General features: G+C 45.8%; 1 protein-coding gene and 1 pseudogene across 1 annotated transcript in view; both read left to right on the top strand.

Annotated features, from left to right (window-relative positions):
• Positions 1–26,144, top strand: part of LOC142566838 (uncharacterized) — a 285,430-nt gene that overhangs the window by 24,624 nt on the left and 234,662 nt on the right. The window lies entirely within an intron of this gene.
• LOC142567920 (U2 spliceosomal RNA) lies at positions 12,399–12,573 on the top strand (annotated as a pseudogene).

Here is a 26,144-nt window from a genome sequence, read left to right on the forward strand (position 1 = left end):
GGTGTGTGAACATCAGTCACAGTTCAGGTCACACCATAATTCATGAACATCTAGGTTTCAGCTGCTGTGTGTGCAATGGAAGCCCAAGATTTTGAACCACCGCCAGAAGATGGAGAGGCCTGGCGCTGCCTTGACTCATCTAATCTGGTATCACAATGAGGGTGACGACTTCTTGTCTACAGTTGTGACCAGGGACGAATCACGTTGCTTCTATTATGAGCCTGAAACACGACGGCAAAGTTTACAGTAGAAACATTCGAAATCACCATCCCCAAAGAAACGAAAGGCCGTCATTTCTGCCGGAAAGGTGTTGCCTTTTTTTTCGATCGTCAGCGGCCATTACTGATTGAATTTGCTAAAGCTGAAGAGACTATCAATCATTTCCGATATGGCGAAACGCCGGATCGACTGCGTGTCGCAATCAAAAACAAACGATGTGGAAAATTCAGGAATAAGGTTATCTTGCTCCATGGCAATGCCCGTCCCCACGTCGCTGAGGTGGTTAACACAAAACTGACAATGTTCAAGTGGGAAACGCTGCAAGATCTGCCATACAGCCCCGACCTGTCGCTTTGCGAGTTGCGCATTTTTGAGCATTTGCAATAACTGATCAAGGGAACCAGATTTGTGTCGGACGATGACGTGAAAGAGTCAGTTACAAAATTTTTGAAGCAGCAACCCAAGGAGTTTTATGAGGCGGGAATCACGTGACTTGTTAGTCATTGAGACAAATATAGAAATGCTCATGGAGACTACTTTTAAGTAAAGCACCCCAGTTGTCATATATTCGGATTGGCTCACTTTCATTTGACTCGCCCTCGTATATTTTGCATAACTCCTGCTTTCTATATGTGCTTTGTTGCGACTATAATTTTGCTGCAATTACCCACTATACACGACCGGTGACAGCTACTCCTGCACAATACACTGTAACAAAGGACAGCGTCATTGAGATTTTCCCTGGCCATTGCATATCTACAAATATGTAAACAAAGTTCTTGAATCACAAAGTTTCATTAAAATATTTGTCCGCTGCTTGTTAACTTCATGGCCTTTACATTTTTCATATCAGCGGCATGCACTGCTTCGCTGGTTTCGAACTGATATAGTTCTAACGTTCATGTGATATTTTCTTTACTTATTAAATAGATAGAAAACATGGAAGCATTGATATCAGTTATTTCGGGCACAAATTTTGAGACATACGAGTATATTATTTTACGAAAAAATACATATTTTACTTGTCTTGAGAGTGCGTAGCGTTCAAAAATTCGTTTGCATCATCTATGGCAATGACAATGCAGTTAATATTCAAGTATTTGATCCCTCAACAAATTCGATAAGGAGGAGGCCGAGCTGCAACGTGAGCACCTCTCCCCCCGAACGAAATTTCTGGCTACGCCACCGATACATACATACATACATACATACATACATACATACATACATACATACATACATACATACATACATACATACATACATACATACATACATACATACATACATACATACATACATACATACATACATACATACATACATACATACATACATACATACATACATACATACATACATACATACATACATATGTACTTAGGTACATACATCCCTCTGGTGTTCGTTTGCTTGCCTTCCGGGGTACTCCTTTGGCTCTTGAGCAGTTGGGGCTCTTGACTTTTGTACCAGCTGTTCAAGAGCCAAGGAGTAAAGTCAGCACCGTGTTTGTTCGCCAACGTCTCCTTCTATTATGCCAATAAAAAATTAGTTCCCCGGGTAATTTCTCTCCGAATCTCTTTCTTTTCGTCTGAAGGTAACTTTGTCATTTTGTTCTGCACTTTGACATGCATGTTTATCTGCAAGTCACCGTGTCGTTCTGCTCCACCCAGTACCCACCATGTAGCCGATACAGATACATCAAACCTCTCGCCGCCCATTGTTTCTCCTCAATTTGCCGCAACCAATCTTCATACTACAGTTTGTTTGGCGCTGAACAGCGCCACCCATCATATCTTAATTCCTGTCCTATCAGTTGCGTCCTTGAACATCAATGAGCACTACCCATCTTCTTAGCACTCGTCTCCGAAACTAATTATGCGTATCATTCTTTTATTGTTCACTTTCTATACTGTATATGTTTGGACTGCGTCCGCTTGATTAATTCTCTGGAATCCACTAACGTGTCAGCGAAAATAAGACCGTGAACTCCTAACCGACGGAAAGCGTCCCTCATGTCTTGTTACTGTCCCTCCACACATATACCGTTCCTACTCCTACACTCACACAAACAATGGATTCTCCGTTTCTATTTTTATATTATACATACAACGGCCTTCGGCCCACTATTGCCCTTTGGGGGGGAGCACATTGTTGGTGCCTTGGCTTCTCAGACTCTCCGTATGGTGATGAATTAAGTACAGAGCGCACAAGCTACACTTTGACAACCGCATTTTTCTTCTCTTTAAAGCGTGAATAATAACTTAACTTCGTTCAGCTTCGCGAATAGCTGCCGCCGGCCATTTATCAGACCTGTAGAGCCGATTCTTTGAGCTTGATGCATCGATCGCATGCCTCCACCGTGCCCAACAATCCCCCTCCCCCTCCCGGCCTCGACATTCTTTACTAAACCTCACTTGAAAAACGCGCGCTTTGTGTACCTCCTGGAGCGAATCCTTAATTGCGAAGGCTCGAGCGCAAGAGCTGTGAGATACAGCGACAGGGACGGAACGACGGCCATAGTTTGCAAAATTTCTTTCCTCAAGGTTATTTTTGCTGTTCTTATGTTACACTATTTAGCATGCGAAAAGTGCAAACAAGGAGAAAAAATGACACAGACGCAGAGAACACAGCTGACATGCAAGAATTCCTCTCAATCTCGGTCCACAACTTAATGGGGACTTCTCTCGTTCAAGCTAAAAAAAAAATAAGGAGTTGTAACGTGCAACGTTGTTAATTGTGGCTGGGGAAATTGACGGCTGATAAGATGAACGGGGGTAATTTAAGCGCCGCAGTGCATCGATTCATGGCCGGCTTGCTTGAACAAGGGAAATTCACTATAAGTCAAACATTCCTCGCAGGTCTAAGATCATTGGCTCGGTCTGGTTTCGAACAAGAAGCTTTATGAAGAAAAGTGCTGATTAATGTTCGGGATAGATGAGCGAAACAAGTCGAAATGGGGCCTCGCGCATCTCCTGTGTTTTGGTATTTTGGTATTAGCGTTATATTTCTTTGCTTTTTATGTGTAAACTTGGTTTTATGTCTTTTCTCCAATCGTAATAGAAGCAAGGTCGTTGTGTTTATTCGTCAGGAGCTTACCTACATGCTCCATGGTTGAGATTTGGGTAAGTTGGTATTGCATTCTAAAACTGGCACAGCGCAACAGGGAAAGGAAGAAACAAACCAAGTTGGACAGAAGAAGGAACAGAGCGCTGCTCCTTCTGATCCAGCGCCGAATGGACAAACGAGCCACAACGGTGGCCAAAATTTTGTGAATCCCTAGATCCCCGAAACCCTCTTTCTCATATATGGAGAACTGTGTGAGGCCTACGTGTATTTCCAGAACAACGCGTGTCATTCAGAGCCCTAGCGCTTTTCCAACGTCGAGAGGACGTCGAGGTAGCGGAAGATTTCTGCCATAAGATTGCAAGTCAGTAAACGTGCACAGGCACCCTTGGTACAGATAGCATCATGCCGCATTCACGCGATTCATGCATGGACCTGCCTTTCACTACCGAGGACCTCCATGTGGCTCTTGCTTTGTGTAATCGGTCTTCGTCGCCTGGACCAGATGGTATAATCGTACCGCATCTTGCGCCAGCTGGGTGAGCGAGCACTGAATGCGTTGCTGGATATATTCAATAAATCCAGGCGGAATGGAAACGTTCCTCAAGAATGGAACACAAGCATTCTGGTGCCACTCTTCAAACCTGGCAAGTCACCGGTAAAGCTCACGTCATACCGCCAATCGCGCTGGCTAGTTACGCAGGGAAGGTGACGGAACGCATGGTCCTTGCCAGATTGGAGTGGTACCTGGAACACTACAAAGTTTCACCAAACGCTATGCCCGATTTTTTGACGTCTCCACTGCTCCATTGATAGAGAGAGAGAGAGAGACAGAAACGGGCTTTAATGATATGCTGGAGATGTTAGCCGGGTTGTTCGCCTGGCATGCTACTCCAGGTCTTGGGTGATGATTATGATATACACAGTGATAAACACTTAACAGCGCTTAAAACACACACACACACACACACATTACACATTATAGAGATATTTACAAAGTTTCGTGAAGGCTGGTGGCCAGCAAGAACGTCAGCAGCGCTTCCATGGCGCGTAACGCAGAGGTTGGTGCTTTGCCATTTGCCGAGAATGTGCTATAGTGCCAAGCTCGAGTCTCGTTGAAGGTGCAGTCAGAGACTCTCTCTCTGACGCGTGGTAGCAGTAGCACAGAACATGTTGCAGGTCTTCAGGGATGTTACATTCAGAGCCCACTGGCGAGTCCGTTATAATGCCATCGCTCTGGTCACTTACGTTCAACACAAAAGAGATGTAAATGGTTATCTGTCACTATGCTTCTGGACGTAAAAGGAGCTTATGATAATGTTGCTCATGGCGCCATACTTGCTGCTATTGAATCAGTTGGCCTTGGTGGTTGTGTGCACCGGTGGACCCGCAACTATTTACACATGATGTCCTTTTTTGTGCAGACCGGTGACAGTCCGATCTCTCAGCACTACACACAACGTGGTGTTCCACAAGGTGGCGTCTTGAAACCCACACTATTCAAACTTCTTGTCGCTTTTGTAGAATGCACCAAGTGCTATCCAGATATCAATGTACACCCATGACATCGACGTGTGGATGTCAGGCGTAACACGTCCTCAAGTGCGCGCGAGGCTTCAAAAATCTGCGGCTTCAATATCGGGGTATCTTAGCGAACAAGGCCTCCAGATTTGACCTGACAAAGAGAGAGAGAGCAAATAATGCTGAGAAAAGCAGATAGGTTAACCAGAGTTAGTTCCGGCTGGCTACCCTGCGCAGGGGGAAGGGTTAAGGGGGATAAAAAAAGAAACACAGTTTAAGGGGGAGATAGAAAAAAAAGAGAGACAAGCACGAACAAAGCGCGTACAAATATGCGCGGAAGGCAATGACGTCCTACGCCATATCTATCACTGGGCAAAGTTGCGCCAGGGCGCACAGATTCTTAGCGGTGATCATTGATCGAGACCTCAGTTGGAGTCGCCATGTGCCTACCTGAAGAGATGTCTAACAGCCATTTCGCACCTTTTCAATTTCCTTGGAGGGAAAACGTAGTGTATGTCAGTACACGCTATGTTACAACTCTACAGGGCGCTGTTTCTCGGGTGTTTGATGGTACACCTTACCTTTACTGAGCAATACCTGCAGAAGCAACAGCCGCACAATCGAGAGTGTTCAGGCGCAGACACTCAGGGTTTGTTTCGGATTGCCGCGCTGCAAACCGACAGCCGAAACAACTGCGATAGCTCAAGGTTACCGAGTCACAACTCATATGACACTGGAAGTGCTCAGAGCACACATCAGACACATTGCTCGTGCCCCTTTCCATCACCTCGCCGCAATGCCGAAATACCGACCTATCGGCGCTATCGGCGTACCTTTACTTCGTCCCTAGAGAGTATACGGATGCTGAGAGGCTGCTATCACCTCCATGACATTTCGTTCGCCCACAAGTTCGACTCTCGGTTCCAGGAATTTGAACCGAAGTAGGATTCTCGTCTCCAGCCCGTAAGCAGCTATCTCTACTCATGCTGCACAAGACATACTACAAAGACCATCTTCACATTTACACTGATGGTTCGACAACTGTGGACGGATCTGCAGATGTGACCTTCCCCTAAAATGCCGTTACCATTCAGTTTAAAACCTCTCACCAGACAACATCGACTGCTGCGGAGCTTGCTGCACTTTGCAGTGAACTTCGCTGGATTCGTGAAGATTTACCACGAAGATAAGCATGTTTACCGATTCGAAGGCAGACCCGCATTGTCTGCTATCCGCTCTACGTCGTGGAAAGCAAGATCAATTTGTGCTGGAAATAAGGCAGCTAGCAGAAAAATGACAACACTTTTCGGTGGCTCCCAGGCCACTGTAGCATCATGGGGAACGAACATGTCGATGAAGCTGCTAGGAGGGCTCACGAAAATGCCGTGAAGGCAATCCAGCTCGACGACCGGCCGCTTTCTGAGCAGACGTTCTTAGAGTTTTTGCGCTTCGAAGTAGCGTTTAGGCCAGGAGTTCCCCAGCCACAGTGATGAGTAGGAGTAGGAGTCAAATATAAGGGGTTTATTTTACATTATTTACACTGGCTACGCCGCCGCTGGGAGGCGGCTATCAGAAGTTCAGAGCTGGCAGACCAGCTCTGGGCCGTCCGGCAAGCCAAAGATGCCGCTCGAGTCCAAGAACTTCGAGCCGTCACCTGAGGCCACCACATCAAGAACTGCCGGACTATTCTTTACTAAAGTTTCTTCTTCTTCTCTACACTGGCTAAGGATATGGAAACCCACTTCATGTAGGAATACGTTAAATGTCTGAGCTCACTACATGTCTGAGCACACATCAGGATACTTCAGGACCCACGTCCCGCATACGTTAAGATACACACTTCACCAAAGGTGTCCGCTTTTAAAATGGTCGTCTTACTTATGTGACCTGACTAGGGAATCTGATGATTCTGTCTGGGCCAATCATAATTGTCGAATCGTTCGCAAAATTCCGCCTATGACGTTGCACCGTTCTGCCGGACTCCGCCTCCAACGTTGCGCGATTGCCCCCGCATACGAGGCAACGACGTCGCAAACTGGGAACCTCATGTCGACGCCGTTCCCACGGAAGTTCTTGACGTTCGCCCCTTTTATCTATTAGTGGGCTCTCCCTGACGGTCCGCTTGTCAGAGTCAGGTTCAGGTAGAGTGGCCTTCAAAGTAGTTACCGCTTCTATGGAGGGTGGCGGCTGTTGTCGTCTCGAAGTAAGCTCCTTTGTATGCGCGTCACACTCTATGTCGGGCCCCGTCGCCATCTTGGTGCGCGCTGATGAAAGGACTACCTCGTGGGAAGCGTCCAAGGAATGCTCATCGCTGTTTGGGACACTACAGAGTGCCGGCTAATGAGGTCTTCACACCAAGGGCGCTATAACTTAACGCCATTTCAAACTTTTTATTCCAATTATGCAATCAGCGCTCCACGATTGGTAAAAAAAATTTCGACCCACCACCCACTGCACCTGCCTGTCGCACGAAATGATGAAAACACCGAAAACGCCCCATCTGATATTATATGTGCACACCGATTATGAATGATTACAGCGAACGAAAGAAAGAAAAATAGTAATTTCTGATTAGACGCCTCTTTCGCCATTAACGGAAAAGGCATCGTTTGACCGCGTCAGAGTGACGTGTACGCAATAAAGATGCATTAAAATGCCGGACAAAACTGAACATTTTTCTGAATATCCGGGGACTGCAACGTTCCGAAAGGAATAAAAGATGGCTGCTCGCCGATCGCTGTGGCACTGGCTACTCGGAGCTGTCGGGCAGCATGAATTTATTTGCATATAATAAAAGAGTTTGCGTGGCAGTATAACGTTGTCGAGGCCTCTCGGCGCATATACGTCATCGCTCTGCCCACTCTACTTTGCTGAGGATCCGTTTTAGCGGCATTTTTAACCTTCCGTTTTTGGCGCCGCGACTTTCGACCAGCCACCGCAAGCTAAGGAAGGGGAAGCGGACCAATCGCAGGCACCAGCACCACCCTCCTTGTCCGCTTGTCTACTTTCAATGTTGTTGCGACGGGGGATCCGAAGACGTGGTATATCATTTCATCGTGGAGGAGTAAGGGAACGTTGGGCTGGGCGCGATGTCGAAGACGTTTTACACACAAGTTTATATTACATATTTACGAGAGTTTCAAAGAAGTACCGCAAAATAGGTTAATGAAGAAGTTGTAGAAGCCGATTACTTCAAGCGTCTGTCTCTCTTTTTATTCCCTGCATTCTCAGTGTTCAGTAGCCTTCCCTCAAATCAGGCATCAGGATGCGGATGACATCAGGTCCCACCAATCCGGATGTTTATTTCCCTCGCTGTCCGAAGGGCGATTTGTCCAAAACACACGCACATCACTGGGCACGAACAAGGGGGAGGTATGGCACACTGACCCCGTCTACGGCGTGGACGCGCCAGTTTGAGTGGCTGACAGGTGAAAGATTGTCGCCTCGCTAATTTCCCAAATCCCTCCTGGCTGTGCCCAACTATTAGCCATTATTCATCGCAGTTGGAGATAGCTTTGACGACGTCGTCGGCCCGTTCCCTATTATCACATTATCCGTGACCGATGTTTGTCGCGGGGTAAACGGCCGATCATAACAATGTGCTGGCTTGGCCCCATAAAAGCTCTTCCCATTTGAGCGTGCTCTTTGCCTCTTCTCAGCCAATTAGATACGAAAAAGTACTAAATGTAGGCAATGCTGTTCACTTTGAAAGCAAAAGGAAATGGCACTCTATAAACGAGAAGCGCGCTTGACTGGGCTTTTCAAACAACACTGCGGGTTACTACTCAATACTTGCTTCTGTCGTTGCTTAAATTTGACGTCAAGAGATTGGAATGAAAACAGATTGGAATAGTTTTACGTTATAGTGTTCATGTCTGTATGTGTGTGTGTTCTTTATCTTTCGGTCTCCCCTTACCCCTTCCCCAGTGCAAGATAGCAAATTGCATATTTATCTTCCGGTTGGCCTCCATGCCAACCGTATCTGATTCAGCTCTCTCTCTATCTCTTTAAAACCACTGGTTATCTGTTCGAAGCATTATATAACCTGTGCAATTCTACCTAATTAGCTCAATCTCAACAAGAATATACGAACAAGCCAGAATTCTAGCTTGTCTTTCTGGCTTTTAACGACGCGCCTATCACTTTCCTTTCTGTCGCTTGTTGTGCGGTGCGGAGGTCGTTTTCGAGGTTATTTGTTCACCTCTGTGTTTGGAGCCCATAGATGAGCACTGACGGAATGCAGCGATTATAGCATATACTTCGCAAATCAGTACTGCGGAATCCCGGAAGGTGGAGGAAGGTCCGCGAATAGAAAAAAAAATTATCCATCTGCATGTAGCCCGAAGCGACAAAGGAAACGCTCACGCGGGTTTCTCAGAAACAAAGCTTCGTAATTGAGGAAAAATTCGTTCTGGTGTGGCATTCGAGCCCGGGACCAACGCCTTTCCTGGGTGGTCGTTTTGCCATATGAGCAAATTAGGAGGCTAGGAGATCGCAGCGCGAGAGCAAATTAATCGACAATTCGAAGCACAACGACCGGAACGAATTTTTCGTCAACTGTGAAGCTGTTAATGAGGAAACCATATGGGTTTACTTTATAGATTCGTGCGACATTCAAGTGGGTGACAATTTTTCCTTTGATGAACCTTCCTTCATATTTTTTTTTCATTGGCATATACTTGTACGCGTATGCTCAAAGATATCGTTCATCTGCTATTCATGAGTTGATGTGCCTCCAGACTATAAACGCAGACTGTAACTGGCGATACTACACTAGCGTTGGTTGAGTCATGACATTCATTAAGCTGCTACTTCACAGTGTCTCTCTCAGTGCTTACACTCAGAGCGAATAGCTCAAAAGACATAGCACCAGCTGGAATGTTCTGTTAGTGCACAAAATTAATCTGCCATTGTGTGTTTCGTAGAGTTTGACGCTAATATATTGGCACGAAGAGGGTGTATATGAACAGCGGGAGTGAGAGAGAGCGAAGTCATAAGAGAAAGACCAGGGAGGTTAACCAAACTGAGCCTGGTAATTTACCCTTTATTAGCAAAGGAGGAAATGGACTAACACATGAGTAGCGGGAGATAGGAGATGTTCCCACTAAGCACGCGCACTCATGCTGATGGGTTTGTCGCTTTGTTCGACACAAGCGGCCGCAAGTAGCGGCACCTCTTTGCCTTTGTACATTGCAGGCGCGGGAGGCCACGGTCCCAAGATCTTGTCTTAAATAAAAAGCCTGTAACCTGATTTGCCTATAGAGGTTCGAGGCGCAAGCCTCTGATCTTTATATATGGGCAGTCACGCATTAGGTGCTCTAAAGTTTCTGCTGTAGTACATGTGTTCTAATTGGCACTGTCCCCCATTCAGGTCATTCGTAAAAAGAAAAAAAAGAGAAACGACAATTTGCAGGCGACACATTAAGATTTCTTCACTTCGTGAGCCACTGGAAGTGTGTTAACTTCATATGCGCAAGGCTTCGTTTCGTGGAACGAATCACGAAGCGTACAAATTTGCCAGGCACATTTACGAGCTCATACATTCACAGAATTCCTCGGCGAATGTTGCTATCTACCATGGAGACTTATCTGAACTTCTGGGAGGGTGAGTTTCTCGTTACTTGGGCCTTCGCCCATCCAAACGCTTCCCTCGAGCTCTTCACGCTTCGCCAAAGGCTGTGATGCGCGTTAAAGACCCCGCATGTCACTCAAAGACAGGATAGCGAGGTTAACTTCACACTGCAGTCGGTACTCGCTTTTTAGGCTGAAAATAGACACTTTCAATGTTTAGATTTTTTGTTTGAACCCGAACCTGAGCCGCATATTCAGGAACATTCGCTTGCGGTGATTATGTGAAACAGCAGGTTAGGGCCTTGCGTACATGTCTGACTTAACCTGTTCGAATAAAGCTATAAGTGACGGGATCAGACAACCTAAAATGAGAACTAGCATGTACCTCAGAAATCGCTTAAACATACAAGTTTAGCTCATGAATAAGCCTGCGAAAGTTGTCTAATTCTAACTTCAGCGAATCACACTTGACAGTAGAATCGCTACATTTTGAAATTCATTATTCATGACTTTGTTCTATCTGGGCACTACTGTATTAGGCTGCTGCAGTATTGGTTCTATTGCAAGCAGAACCTTCATGAGCTTCAATCAGCGGTCACGACCCAGGTAATAAGCTGAAAATGGCTCTCAGCGAAGCAAATAGCAGAGGTACCAGCAGCTGATTAGCACCATAACCTGAAAAATGCGGCTTCGTAGCTTTGTCTTGAACGATTGGCAATCGTGTGAGACGTCTTTTCGGAGCTGTGACTAGTGGGCTGTCTAAATAGAGGAGAATAACCAGTGTATTTGCGGCGATGAGAAAAATTGGAGTTCTTTAACACAGATGCTCAACTTGGATCTCGGCTGTTCGACTATGGAGACGAACGCTGACTATATGGACGCATAACGCTAGTTCCATCCACTGTGACGGGGTCAGGTGACGTGTCACAATGCTGTCTAGCGCCACATTGCTGGGCTCCTTACCTATTCACAGCAGGTGCCTTCCTTTTCGAGAGATAACGTAGAAGAGTCTGGTGCTGGGCCTGTTGGTACATACCTTTGACTTTTTCTAACTTTTTCTAACGGCCGAGCAGTGGGAGACATTGCTGCTCAGCTTGGACCCAGAGGAGCAGCTCTGGGCCGTCCGGATGGCCGAAGACGCCGCCAGAAAGCAAGGACTGGCCGCCGTCTGAGGAAGGGGGGATTGGGGGTTAGTCTCCCGACCCCCGCCACCCCTGAACCCCATCAAGGACATAACAAAGTTTTATCTCTCTCTCCGCGAACGAAGATGGGTGTGGACTACCGCAATCGACATCGCAAAGGTGTCACCGAGAAATATAGGCCTTGCTAGTATATTGAAGTGCTGCGGGGTACGATAATACCAACGACAGTGTCGTCAATATGACAAGAAAAGTACTGTACAAAAAAAACAAGAAATTCAGTGCCATTCCACTCTATGAAGGTGGATGACCAGCGAAGCTGTCTATGTGGGCCCCTTAATGGCAGACTGTCCATTGCCGTGCGTCAAATGCCTTACGTACATAAGTGGAAGGCGAGGGGCGACAAGTCGCGCCTCCACGATGTTGAGCCTCGGAAGATGATGAGGCACCGGGGTTATACATACCCACGTATTGTTGCAAACCGTGGCACGACACCTTTTACTAACGAATCCCGGCACGTAGAACAGACACGCACCTCACCGCACTCCGAGGGCACACGTAGCGAAGGCGATCGTGTGTTGGTCGACGCCCCGTAGTCCAGTAATGGTTGTAAGGTCACTCGAAAACCACAGGTGGTCCCACTCAGCACAGGCCACACAAACTTGGTTCCCCACAAACTCCCTCTGAAACCTGGCCGTTGCTACGGTGAAACGTTCCAAGTTTGCGTGATCGGGGCCACATTGACCGTCCGTATTTTTTTCCGCCTTGCGGTCCTGGCGTGCAGCACGCTTACGGGACTGCCACCACGGGAAAGCAGATGGAATGGAGATACGCAAGCGCTTCGAGCGCCGACAAAAAGAGGGCGGTGCGAACGTAGACGTGACCGACACGGGTCAAAGTGTTTGTCATGTCTTATCAGTTTGATATCTGATACGGGTTGTATTTGGACCTAAGATATTAAATTTATTTTGGAAGTTGGTGGAGTGCTTAAAGCCTGCTTGAACTCCGCCGCGGGTCGGACCGGTATTGCACTATCTTCGGGATCGGCCCACGTACGGGCAAAAATTCTCGATCTACACGGCTCGAAAGACGCGCGCAACATTTTTCACAACCTAGCCATATACAGCTTCGCTGTAAAACCTCAGTCATTGTATTATTGCTGAGACCTAACATGGCTCAAGTGCACATAGACTTTGTCGTTCTTGAAGTGAGGATTTTCAATTTTGTCCATAGCGACGACATGAGAGCTCGAAGATCGATGACCGCATGTACGAGCTACCACCCACCGGGTGAATCCAAGGTAGGGCTCAAGGGCTAAAACAACCTGGCGCCAAGCAAAGCCGGATGTTGGGGACCGCATTATGCAGGCAGGAGAAAGCACATTGGGGAAAAAACTCACGAAAAGGACCAAACCAGCTTAAGCAGTGAGAACCATGGCTGAATTGATTTGGTTGGAAATATGTTATAAACGTGGCTCGAAGGATGGACACTTAGTCTTCGATGTCCTTTAGCTAACGTGTTGGTTCAAACGTTAAAATCTTTATCCGTGTTACTTTGGGCAAAGCAATATGACCAGTAGAAAGTAGCAGCTCCTTCCGGCCTGTTTTATTATATTCTGATAATGTTCTATTCACGTTATTTTCACCGTTCAGGACTAGTCGAATCTCGCCATAATGCAGGCGTTTCTCCAATCTGTGCAAATATGAGGCACGAAAAAGAATAGGATTGAACGAAATTGTTACATTATTCCGGCCCACATATTAGTTCCCAAAGACGAAGAATTTTGTAGGCACTAATACGAGTGACAAATTTTATCAACGAAAATCCCTCATTTTACGTATGCACGATACTAATGCTTGACTACACGGGTTCTCTGGAAAGAAGCTTCAGGAGCGTATCTAACAATAAGCTTACGAAGAGACCTACCCTGCTTAAATACGCATTTGCTCGAGGTATAAGCGAAAAACCACCCCGACAAAAAAAAATCACCTTTATTTAAGAAAGCACCGCGAGAAAACAAGAAATATTTCAAGCATATAACATCAGCGACTGAAAAGAAGCGAATACTGAGAACATCGTTCGGATACCAACCGCATCCCGCAATGCTGATTTCTCAACTTCGCGAAAAAGAACAGACGAACGAATAGCTACAGAGAGCTACGCAGCGAGACTGGGAAGAGTTAAAAAGGAATACAAAAGAAAAAAAAGGGAATGGACCACTAATCCAGGCAGCAAGGCATGCAGTTAACGAAACGGTAGCCAGAAATCATATAAGAATCGAATCAAATCAAATAAAACAAACGAGAATCACTCTGACACGTGGTGCTAGCGTTTCTCGAAGCTCGGATGAAGTAACACGCGCAGGTCCAGACCGCTGCCATTTTAGGCGGCGAGACCGTCATACGGCCGAGCGGAGCGGCCGCCTTGCGTCTCGTTACCGCTGAGCCGAGACCAAGTCCTACGAGTGTCGACTGACAGACGCTCGCTGTAAGCGCGCGCGCTCGGCTGGATCCCCTTCAACAGTGCTCTGATCCGCTTGGGCTCGCGTAATCCATACGTTTCTGTCCGAGCTCCGTCGTCCCCTTTATATAATTGGTTCAGTTCTGCCTCCACCGCAGGCCTTGATGTTTTGGCGAAACGAAACGTGGGAGGGATGTCGTCTTTCAGTAGTTCTTTTTTTTCATTATTATTTCGTTCCTCATTATTTCGCGAACACTGGCCGACCGCTATTCTCGTGTACCGGAACGAGGACTTTGCTTACGAATGACTTAAGTTTGGCTGAGCAGGGAAATCGTGGGCAGTAAGATGTGGGCGAGAATGAAACAAAGTCGCTGAGAGGCGTCGGTGAGATTCCATTGTTCGCATTAGGTGACTGCACCGTTCGAGCGTGCCTAAGAGCGACGCAACGGACAGCGGTGGAAAATATAGCAATGTCGAGGGTCCACCTCACCGGCATGTGCTTGGCCCGCGCTGCGTCCTTTCTATAGTAAGCTGCTTGAACAGGATGCTCTGTAATCTTGTCAGCTTCTCTTGTAAGCGATTAATTTTTTACGTTGTAGGTACAATATTCGCTCAGCGACTTTTATTTTTCGTTCTCATGGTGCATCTCTTTTCTCATTTATTGTCGAGGTACCGTAATCCAGGTAAATGGATTGCCAAAATTGTCTTGGCTTTTGATATATTACACAACTGGTGCTATGGGTTTGTGAGTCATGATTTTTCAAGAACCTTCAGCATTCCCTATGATAGTTATCGTGCAACGTGGTGGTGACAATGCTAATCTTTGCCAGAAATTCAGCACCGAAAGCCTGTCCGTAACTAGGAATGATCAGAGTTTGCGGTTTGTAGGAAGGAACTAAATGAAGGACCCAACACAAAACCTTTCTTCTTTGCAAAGGCAGTACTCAGTTCGTTGAACACGACACCCTTGCAGGCTTTTATTACCAGTTGCTTGCAGAAAGAGAAGAGGTATACGAGTAGCAGGCACCCTGATAAAGCACGCGCTACTCAAGATGAATGTGATTATTATTATTATTATTATTATTATTATTATTATTATTATTATTATTATTATTATTATTATTATTATTATTTGTTTTGAAAACATATATACACTTGAAAAGAAATGGAAAGCGAGGAGCAGGCTGGCAACTGTCATCCGAAGGGGTACAACGCCTGCCTACTCTTCAGAAATTAGGAGACAGAAGCATAGTAACGGTAGATACGAAGAAAGGGAGGGAAGATGAAAGAACGAGATGAAGCATGAAATAACAGGGCCGAAACATACCCACGTGTACATTTCCTCTACATACATAGAGTCATCTGATTTGAAGGTCTTCGTAGTATTTCGTCCAGACCTGTGTATCGCATGAAGATTGAAAGCGCCTTCATGGCACGTACACACGCCGCCATGTGCCGCCTGTGGGTGCACATGGAATGCAGATATCGCAAGTAGGTATTGCAGGTGAACATCGCAGGCTCCACAACAACATCGCAGCTCCACGATTCAACATTTACCAGAAGCTTATTGCGAAATCAGTTCCACTTTAGCTCCAATCGATCACTTTCGCACGGTAAGGCAGTGCCGCGCTGCGCTCCCCATTTCTACTGCCAAATGCACCATGGACGTGGCGAGAAGTTTCGCGAAACATGCTCGACGTTCTGCATAGTTTCTCATGATGCATTTTTAACTGTACGCAAAACAACAACAACATTGAACGGAAGCCTGGGAATAGCTTGCCGAATGCTGTCATGTCATTTAAAAAATGCGAATACCTTTACGCGTAACGTAATCCTCACTAAGTGTATTTCGCCTAGGATGCTTTGAAAACGTATCAATTAATATTATAGTCCATTTTTTTTCTATTTTGCGTAACAAGCAGCATATGGGAGCCGCTTGGTGTGACAGTTGAATAAGCGTTGACAGTTTGGCAAACAGGCATAGTGAAGATCTTTACTATAAGAAGAAATCTAACAATGTTTAATGAGGACATAGCGATATCTCACAACCCACAGTCCGTATTTTCCTCAACCAGTTCTAAAACACTGAAATAGCCCTTAACAAGTACATTAGCATGCCGTATGGCAGCCGCTACAAAAGCGCCGTGCCGTAGTTTCGCACTGTAGACAGATTCACACTTTATGGTAAGTGATGCTTCTTTTACCCTATCACTGTCACAGAAAACATCCATTCACCCCATACATAATATATCACGTTATCATGTGGGATCCCGTCGCAAAACAAAAAAAAACAAAAAATCACTGGTGATTTAGAAGTAAATGCGAGACAAGTGCGTTAGCATTACGTCGAACCTATATGAAGTCCCGGGCCCATCATTTAAGCCATGTTCAGCACATTGTAAAGTGTGGTGCAGGAGCTCACTCGACGCACGTCCTGCCTATTAGAGGAGCGAAGTGCAGCGGTGGTTCGGAACAGATCACCATCAGTTGCATATCTATCTATCTATCTATCTATCTATCTATCTATCTATCTATCTATCTATCTATCTATCTATCTATCTATCTATCTATCTATAGCTCTCTCTCTCTCGATATATATATATATATATATATATATATATATATATATATATATATATATATATATATATATATATATATATATATATATATATATACACATATATTGTGATTTTGGCAGTTAAATCCCAAGCACGTAATCTTATTTTACATTTCTTGAGCGTACATCATATACCATTTGAAGGCATTTACCATCATATTCTGCTCCGAGACAGTTAAGAGAGTATTAATACAACTCCTATTAAACACAACGTTCAATAGCAATTTGCCATGCTTTCCAGCTTTTGACGCAAATTATTCCAGGCGTTGCAGCTTTCCCTCAGTGCGCGCGTGAGTCGATGCTCGGCCCGCCTTACGCGCGAAACGGTCACAATATAGCCTGTAACTTTCATGGAGGGACAGCATGTACTGAAGGGGTACCCACCTGCGGGATGCTTTCGAGCTATAAAAGTGCAGCAAGCGTCTGTATTTCTAAGGAATTCATCTGCCGTAATCTTTCAAAGGGTCAGTGTCAAAATAACGCGTCTCAACAATGTCCAAGTCGCTACGCTGCTTGGCTTCGTTTTTAAGCTGCAGAGCAGAGGAGCGTGCATATCAGAGCTCTCTGCTATGTTTTTTGTTTCTCGGAAAAACAACAAAACACCAGTCTTTCAAAATATCGACGTTCGAGCTTTACAAATGTGTTGTTCGCCGCTTCGAATTCACCTTCAAAGGTTTACGAACAAAGCAGCCTGCTTAAACGATCTGCCGGCGTGATTGTAGACGGCATGGAGAGAGCGAAAACACTTTATTCATCGAATAAAATAAACTCGAATCTGTTGGTCCCGGGCTCCGTTTGAGGGCCAAAGGCTCGGCCTACGAAGCGGATGCTGCGTCCAGGAACCACTCCCTCTACCTCCAGCCGCTCGTCTTTCACAAGAGCACCATGAGCACGGCGTGTCAAGAAAACCAGACAAAAAATGTAGCTAGCACTTCTCCTGCTCTAACGGAGATATGAAGGCTTCCGACGACCGTGATGCTCGCATCTCTGGCAGGCCGCACTCGTTCCTTTCCGCCCGTAAGCCTCGGACCGGCCAAACTAACCAAGTGCACGTAATCTCCCTCCTGAGTGCACGCCCACGCGCACGCACCACCAACACCGTAATTAGAACACTGCGCTGCGTCTGCGTCCCGTGAATTCGCCATGGCCTGGTGACTGTATTAACAGGGCAATTAGCTGCGTAATGAATGTGAACTCGAAGACGCCCTCAGTACACCCACTTTCCATCTTCTGCCTGCTTTGTCCAGCGACGGCTCCCCATGCGAGCAAGCAGGCGAAGCCGACTTTTGCCGCCTGGACACGTCGGCCGTCGTAGCGTCGCAACATTTTTTTTTTTTTTTTAATCAATGGATGGGCCTCTGGCGCAAGATTTACGCGCTCTGTTTTCAGCGCCGATGCGCCGGACTTCTGTTCAGAGTTTCGCAACTTTCCTGACAAACCGGCCCTCGCCGCCGAACGTTAGCGCGCCGATTAGAATGCATATATTGGGTTCTTTTTTTTTTATCGTCCCTACTTTGCGCAAGGTGGAAACATTAACCCTTTCGTTCTGGCTATTACTCTTTCCCTGAGCGACTCATTACGAAATCTCTCTGGTCGGGGCGTTATGTTGCTATTCGTAGTGTGATTCCTCCCTTTTTTAGCAACCAACGCTACGCGCTTGTGAAATATTTAAAAGGAAATATTGAAGCAAAAGGCTTTTGCGTGGGAAGTAACCATGACGTTTCTTCTCGAGATCAGGTAATTTATTAAAAACGCAAAAAAATGTGGGTGTACTCGGGTGCAAAGCTATCTGCTGCCGCCTTTCTGTCAATGTCGTTAATTTTCGAGTCACCCATCGCTTACCTCTTAAGAATTGTTATTTACCAGAGAAACATAATTACAGACTGCAGTGCTTCGCGAATCTGCATCTTGAATCTTTTCGCGAAGCACTGCAGTCTGTAATTATGTTTCTCTGGTAAATAACAATTCTTAAGAGGTAAGCGAATCTGCATCTTGAATCTTTTCGAATCCCGGCCACGGCGGCCGCATTTCGATGGGGGCGAAATGCGAAAACACCCTTGTGCTTAGATTTAGGCGCACGTTAAAGAACCCCAGGTGGTCAAAAATTTCCGGAGTCCTCCACTACGGCGTGCCTCATAATCAGAAAGTGGTTTTAGCACGTAAAACCCCAAATATTATTATTATTGAATCTTTTCCTTGAATAGAAACAGTTGCTGTCAAACGAGTTGCTGTGAAGACGAATTAGCGTATACAAGACAACCCAAGTGGCTTGATTTGTTGCCGAGCTTTCGCGATTTCAAGTATCATGCGTGAAATATCCCATACAGAGAAATTTAGCCATCGGATAGCACGGAGTTCTATTAAATCATCAATGTAGGTAGCTACTTTCATTTTGTCGGCCGCGTGAAACTTAAGGTCATTCCTGTGAAAGAGAGAGAGAGAGAGAAGAAAGCTTGGCGCAGTCTACGCAAATATTTCAGCTATACGCTTCGGCACACCTCGTATTTTTGTCATTTTTGTAGTGTAAAGCTCCCAGGAGGGACAGCTATATCTAGTTAAACCATGGAGAAGTGTCGCTTGTGGGTCATACTCTTTCCTTTCTTTAGCTTCACTTCGTGTCTCTATGAGCACTATTGAAGCGGTGCAGCAAGCCGATGTTTCGTGCTCTTCTTGTCGACTACCCGTTCTTCCGCAATTGCTGTCTTTTAATTTTTTTTAAATGTCCAGACACAATCTTCCCACTTGGCAAGATGAAAATGCAGTAGGTCGCTATCTCGGAACGCAGCACTTGGTTGCAACAATCGTTTGATTTGATGAGGTGTGTTATAGTATCGTTGCTTCGGGAAAGCTGTGTCGCAAGGTTTCGTAGTTGAGACTGCCCTCCTGGCCCATAGAATTAGCTTTCCAATCCAGTAGATGCGGTGTCATTTTTTTCCCTCGCTTATGGTGCTTGCGGCCTTTGATCTGTTTGCTCGAAACCCTTTCTGAACCGTGACGTCATCACGTGCTGGCCAATCCACATCAATTCTATCGACGTAACACATTCTATGCCCTGTGCCGAGCGGGGATGTCGAGCTTACTCCCGGCCCTCCAAGGATAGTTAATTCGTCTAACCCTGAATCCCGGCAGATTGTTGAAATAGTTACCTTGCCTGATAATCCATCTGAGCAGATTAGTATTATGTTTCACTTACTTATGGATCTGCTAGTACGCAGATACATAAGTAAGCTCGCTGAAAGCCAAGCCGAGTTAGCTGCAAATGTCGAAAAGATCAAAACCTATAAAAAAGGGACACAAACTAAGATGAGTACTATCCAGAAAAGCCTGGACGACCTGGAAGAAAAAAACGAACTCAATCAACAATCTGGTATGGCTTATATGGTTCCAGTAGAGAGAGAGAGAAGGGAAGAAGGAAAGGCAGGAAGGTTGACCAGACTGAGTCCAGTTTGTTACCCTACACGTGGGGAGGGGAATGGGGAGTGAAAGAGAGAGAGAGAGAGAAAACATGAGTCTATACCGCACTTTCACATGCACTAAGTGAGGTGCAGGGTGTCTGTTCCCTTCAGGCAGTGAAGAAGCGCTCGAACTGCTTTCTGGGCTAATGAACTGTGAGGCCAGGATCTCAAGATCTTTGGATTGCAGTAGAACCCTTATGATTTAGGTCTCTCGGCTTGACACACCTTTCAACACGAACTCAGTGATCTTGAGGATTAGTCCTGTCGCAGTAGGGTACTGTTGTACTGTGTACTCCATTAGCGCGAATCTGCGCAAATCTCCGCCAAAACGCAGCTTCAACACTTATGCGACCTGTCTTGCTCACAGCCTGACGGAGCAATCGAGCACGCACATCGCTTGGGATCCTGTGCGTCTAACAAATGTCGTACCCCATAATGTTTAAATTCTCAAGTTCTAATACAGCGGAGTCTGTACCGGCTATGCAAGTAAATTAAAGGAGAAGTGCATTACTGGGAGTGAAGACTTCCAGCTATCTAAACACGCCATTCGCAAAGAGTTTACGTCACTAATACTCAGTCAGGAACACGCCCTTTCAAGCTACAGTATCAGACATTAGCTATAAACACTTACTACAGAAAAACACTTCATGTATGATGACGTAACTGGTGCAGTAAGGACACCAACGGGAACTAACCTTAACCCGCCATCATTGGCATGCCCTTAGTTTTCCGATACGGTGCGTATTAGAACCCAGAAAACTGCAAGAGGAAAGATGGGGGAGGAGGGGCACTGGACGTAGGCTTTATGATCTGTCAATTCATTTTGCCAATATTCGTAGTGTTTTAAATAAACGCGATTTTCTTTACCATTCGTTATTGACACTTATAAGCCTGACACCGTCGGTATAACCTAACATGGCTGCGTCCCGCCATCCACGCACATGAAACCCTTTTTCTTCTTAATTTTCCTATCTTAAAATTTTCGCCTTACTGAAAACACATCACCGCTTCCCTCATACTGTTACAAGTATATAGTCTAATGTTTACACTAACGAATAATGATCATGGTGTGGAAAATGTGTTAAAACCTTTGAAGCCGTTCTAAGAATCTGGTCCCGACATAATGACAAATTTTTTAAAGGCGTGGCAGGTTATTCTTCGACAATACTAACCGTAATTTTCGAGCAATCACTTATTGGAAGTTCGTTACCATGCGACTAGAACACCAGAAAGATGATTCCATTTTTTTTAAAATTAGGTGATGATCATTGCGCTATTAATTATGAGCCCATAGGAGCGATCGGAGATCGTGGTTCTCGCGCGGCTGACGACTCGGCGCGGCCTAGGCCAATCGCGTGAGGCGAAACTGAATGCTAACCTAACGTGCGTTTCTAACAGCGATCTTCGATTGCACCCCACATCCCTTACTGTAGCATTCCACGTAAGATCTTCGTACACCTTGTTATCTCACCTCTCCAAGTTTTGGAATCTAACTCCTTCGTCGCTGCACCAACACACAGTTTTCGCAAACCATACTTGTGCTCCCACAGCTAATATCGTTCACCCACAAACTTTATGTTATTCTTGAAAAATCATCACTAGCGGACTTCATCTTCTTTAGCAAATTAAATAACATGAATAGAATGGTTTCTTTTCGACCACTCTTAATTCGTCTCGGCTAAGGTCTCTAAGCCTCTGACACCAGCCGTGGTGGCGTAGTGGCGTCTTCGTTGCGATGCTAACCCGGTGAAGGCGGTGGTTCAAATACCGGCCACGGCGGTCGCATTTCTATGAAGGCCAAATGCAAAAAAAAAAAAACATGAAAAGAAAAAACCGCCTGTGCATTTTTGTGCACGTTAAAGAGCACCAGGTGGTGGAACATGATCCGGAGTCCCCCAAATATAGACCGTAAGTTTGGCACGCAAAACTGCATACTTAAATCAATTAAGCCTGCGACCTGCGCGGGGCACCCCGGCGTACTGCAGAGTTCTGTCTTTGATGAGCTTCTTTTTCTTATTTATCTCAGAGCAATTTATTCGCTGGTTATTGCGTAATATTTCCCGAAATAACTTTGGACGATGAGCTCGCTATTATTCAGTGTGATCTTAACGCTGTTTCCTATTACTGCAAAACATGGCTAATGGAATGAAATCTGAATAAGTATCAATTTATGCGAATCCATACAGAAACTAAACCTACTTGTCTACGTAATCGGACCAGTGTCCCGCTAGTAACTCTGTCATCATATAAATATATTGGGGTACTCATTGCATCCAACCTGTCTTGGAATACTCTCATTCGGTACGTCATTAACTACGCTAGCAACCGTGTCCAGGTACATTAAACTTAATCTATTACAAATGATCTATTTCATTTAAACTTCTATACGAAACTCTTACCCGTGCTTAAATTGCAAGTAAACTTAAGCCACTCACGCTGATCTAAATTCTGTTAGATCAATACTCTCTGCTTACCATCATACCTTCAGTACTGCACAAAGCTAACAAACCTAGCAAATCGCCGTAGTTCTTTTTTGTAGGTTTTATATGCACCATGACCTGCACAGACAATTAATCATTTTCCCACAGTACATCATAAGAAACACTTAATCACGTTGATAAAGTTGGCATTCCACATTATTGGTGACTTCATTTTTAAGTTGTCTGCCACTTATATACGTTTACCTCTATTAAAGATTTTGTAGTCTTAGTATGTTTGTGGTATGTATGCAAGTGTTATACGGGGAAAGGGCTTATCTGAATTTCTTGACTGTAACTTGAAATAGCCAACTCTAATGTAGCTTAACTTCCCATTTATCTACGATTTATACGATAACAACATACAGCGGATTGAATCCCCTTCCTGCAACACTAGCCACTATTGAAAATCCCGATGTATTTGTGCAAGTATTAGCTCACATTGCATTATAAAGTAGGTATTTATGGTAACTTCTATTAATGTGTGTTTTTACATCGTTAAATATTGTATAATTAATTATTAAGCCTGCCCTATGTTTTTCTCGTTACACCTGTGTGCTTTTCTAAACTTCTGAGTAACTTACCGCGACATCTCGTTTCCCATTTATAACACATTATTCAGAACAATCTTTTCTAATCACTCCCTTCTGCAATTTATTTTGACCTTGAAGGTAATTTAAACATACATACATACATACATACATACATACATACATACATACATACATACATACATACATACATACATACATACATGCATGCATGCATGCATGCATGCATGCATGCATACATACATACATACATACATACATACATACATACATACATACATACATACATACATACATACATACATACATACATACATCGATTTGAGTTTTCCCGACCATCACCATAAACTGCATTAAACACTTTGCCTACTGAATAAAATAAAATAAGAGGAAGAAATAAAGAAAGACGCGCCAGGCACTGAGAGCGAGCGATTGATTTGTGAACTAGTGTGATATGAAGCTATCCGAAGATAATCATTCCAGTGTTGACGAGTGTTCTTTGACACTGACAAAACAACAGCGGCTGAATCAGTTGTTCAAGTCAATGGAAAACATCGTCGGTTTTTCCGGTTTTATATTGAACTCATCATTCTTGCTCCCAGGCATCCGGCGTTTGGCGTTTTTGTGCCATTAAAGTTTCTCTCTCTTTCTCTCTCAACAACCTACCAACTGCCTTTTAGAAGTGTTAATTAGCACTGTGTGTGTAACACGCAGGCATCATTCAGCATCTGGAGCTTCACCAACGCAGCCTCTGTTCATCTTCACAGGCGCCGTAACTAGGTCGCCGGCCGTCAACAGCGTCAGCACAGGCGCTTCCGCTGTTGGGCATTTCGCTCTCTTTGTTACCCTCCTGGACCCGGATTCGCAACCTTTTAGAGCGCAGCTCTTAGGCGCCCGTTCCTGCAGCAAGTGTCAGCGTCGGCATCATACCTCGTAAGCGAGCGAATGGGCGCAGCGAAGGATGAGAGAGAACGCGGAGCGCAGCGGGAGATGAAAAAAAGGCGACAGCGAAGATAGCGCGAGAACGAAAGCGGAGGAGGAAGGTGCAGCGGAACCATAATGCGGTAAGCGGAGGAGAAGGGTATGGCAAAAGCGGGAAAAGAAAAGCGTAGTGCCATGCAAGACGAACTCTGCGGCGACGATGGATACGAGATCGCGCCAGAGTAGCGCGGCATCGTCTGTTCAGCAAAGCGCTGCATGAGTGGAGGCCTGTCTGCGCTGACTGCTGTGAATCGCGCTGACGCGTCACCCACGTGCTGCCTCGCGCGATCTCCTGATTAGCGATGCAGTCACGCGACACTTCGCTGCGTTTGTAACGTGCCGCGCGAGAAAGATTGTCCACGCCAGCCAATATATCGCGAAAGGAAAACACGTATAAAGCTGCGCTCAAATTTCACATTAGGAAGTATCGTAATCGTCGGTGATTGTTTGTGTTGGTGACAAGTAGTTCCCCAGTACCTTGCCTCGCTTTTTTAAATATGACACGCGGCCGCCGTATAAGCTCGCACAGACAGTTATTTATACGTTGTTAGGGTTGGCGTCTGACACCACGTGGCGAGAGGTCATTCACCCTACTCCTGAGCCGGAGCCCACGAGCGACCTCATCCCCATCGCCTCTCATGGTCGTGGCATCGCGTGTGCTGACCTCATCCCCGTCGCCTCTTATGGTCGTGGCATCGCGTGTGCTGACCTCATCCCCGTCGCCTCTCATGGTCGTGGCATCGTGTGTGCTTACCTCATCCCCTTCCCCCCCCACCTGAGCCGGAGCCCACGGGGGCCCTCTCTCCGTGCCTGTCACGTTTCATTCGACGGAAGCAAGATCCCGCCCACAACTTGTAGAGGGCCTATTTAAGGGGCTCCGAAATGTATTTTGGGAGACTTCAGACTTGAGACTTCATGCTTTTCTTATTTTCTTTCAACTACCTTTGAATAAACAGTGCAAGTTTCGCACTAGCACATCGTCTCTCCCCTGCTTGGTCGCCATGATCTACCGGATGCCTGCAGCCCGCCGACAACGCCACGCTACCCAATAAGTAATGCCGGTCGAGCTTCGACAGGCAGGCGCCGCTACTTCTCGGCAGCAGTACGGTACGCTACCCTGGAGTACGCAACAAATTGGTGGCAGCGGTGGGATACGGAATCCTGGAGACCCCAACTTGGACGACAACTACTAGATCGTAGCCTCTTCGTCCTGGCAACAACGTTCGGAAGGAAGGTGTCTGGATTATGACTGCATATGGTGAGTGCACGGCTTTTCTTCACTGAGATATCACTTGGCTTTTACGTATTTTTTGGAAAGTACATAGCAGTGATTTTTCCTTAATCCGTTGACGGAAGTTTGAGTACGTCGAGGTTGTATAGAGTGAAGGTTTAGCAGCACTTAGGGCAGCCATGAACTTGAAGGCACTAAAGAAGCCGGAATTGTTGAGCTTGGCCAAAGAGTTGGGCCTCCAAATTGCCGAATCAAAGAGAAAGCCGGAGATCATTGAGGCGATCGAAGCGACCGGGGCAGACGATGAGGAACTGACGGAATACCTAGAGGGCATTAAAGAAAGAGAGGGAGAGCGTAAGCGCCTAGAGGAAAAAGAAGAGCGTAAGCGCCTAGAGGAAAAAGAGGAGCGCGAGGGGGCTGCACGTGAGGCAATAGAAGAGCGCGAGCGGGCAGCACGTGAGGCCAAAGAAGAGCGCGACCTCGAAATGAAGCGCCTAGAGATTGAGCTTCTGAAAGCACAAAATAGCGACAGACCTAGCACAGAGGCACGTGAAAGCGAGCGCAGAATGACAGACTTGATGGCACCCTACGCAGTAGGAGGGGACATAGGTCTTTTTCTCGTACAGTTCGAGCGCACGTGTGAGAAGGCAAAATTCGCGAGAAACACGTGGCCGTAACGCTTCCTTACGTTACTGCCACGTGAGGTAGCTGATATTATCGCCCGCATGGGGAAAGAAGAAGCAGAGGACTTCGATGAAGTCAAAGCAAATCTGCTTAAAAAGTATAGATTATCAGCTGAAGCTTTCAGGCGAAAGTTCAGGGAAGTCGAGAAGACCAAAAGTAAGTCATATTC

The sequence above is a fragment of the Dermacentor variabilis genome, chromosome 1, assembly GCF_050947875.1.
Source record: "Dermacentor variabilis isolate Ectoservices chromosome 1, ASM5094787v1, whole genome shotgun sequence".
Taxonomy (NCBI): Eukaryota; Metazoa; Arthropoda; class Arachnida; order Ixodida; family Ixodidae; genus Dermacentor; species Dermacentor variabilis.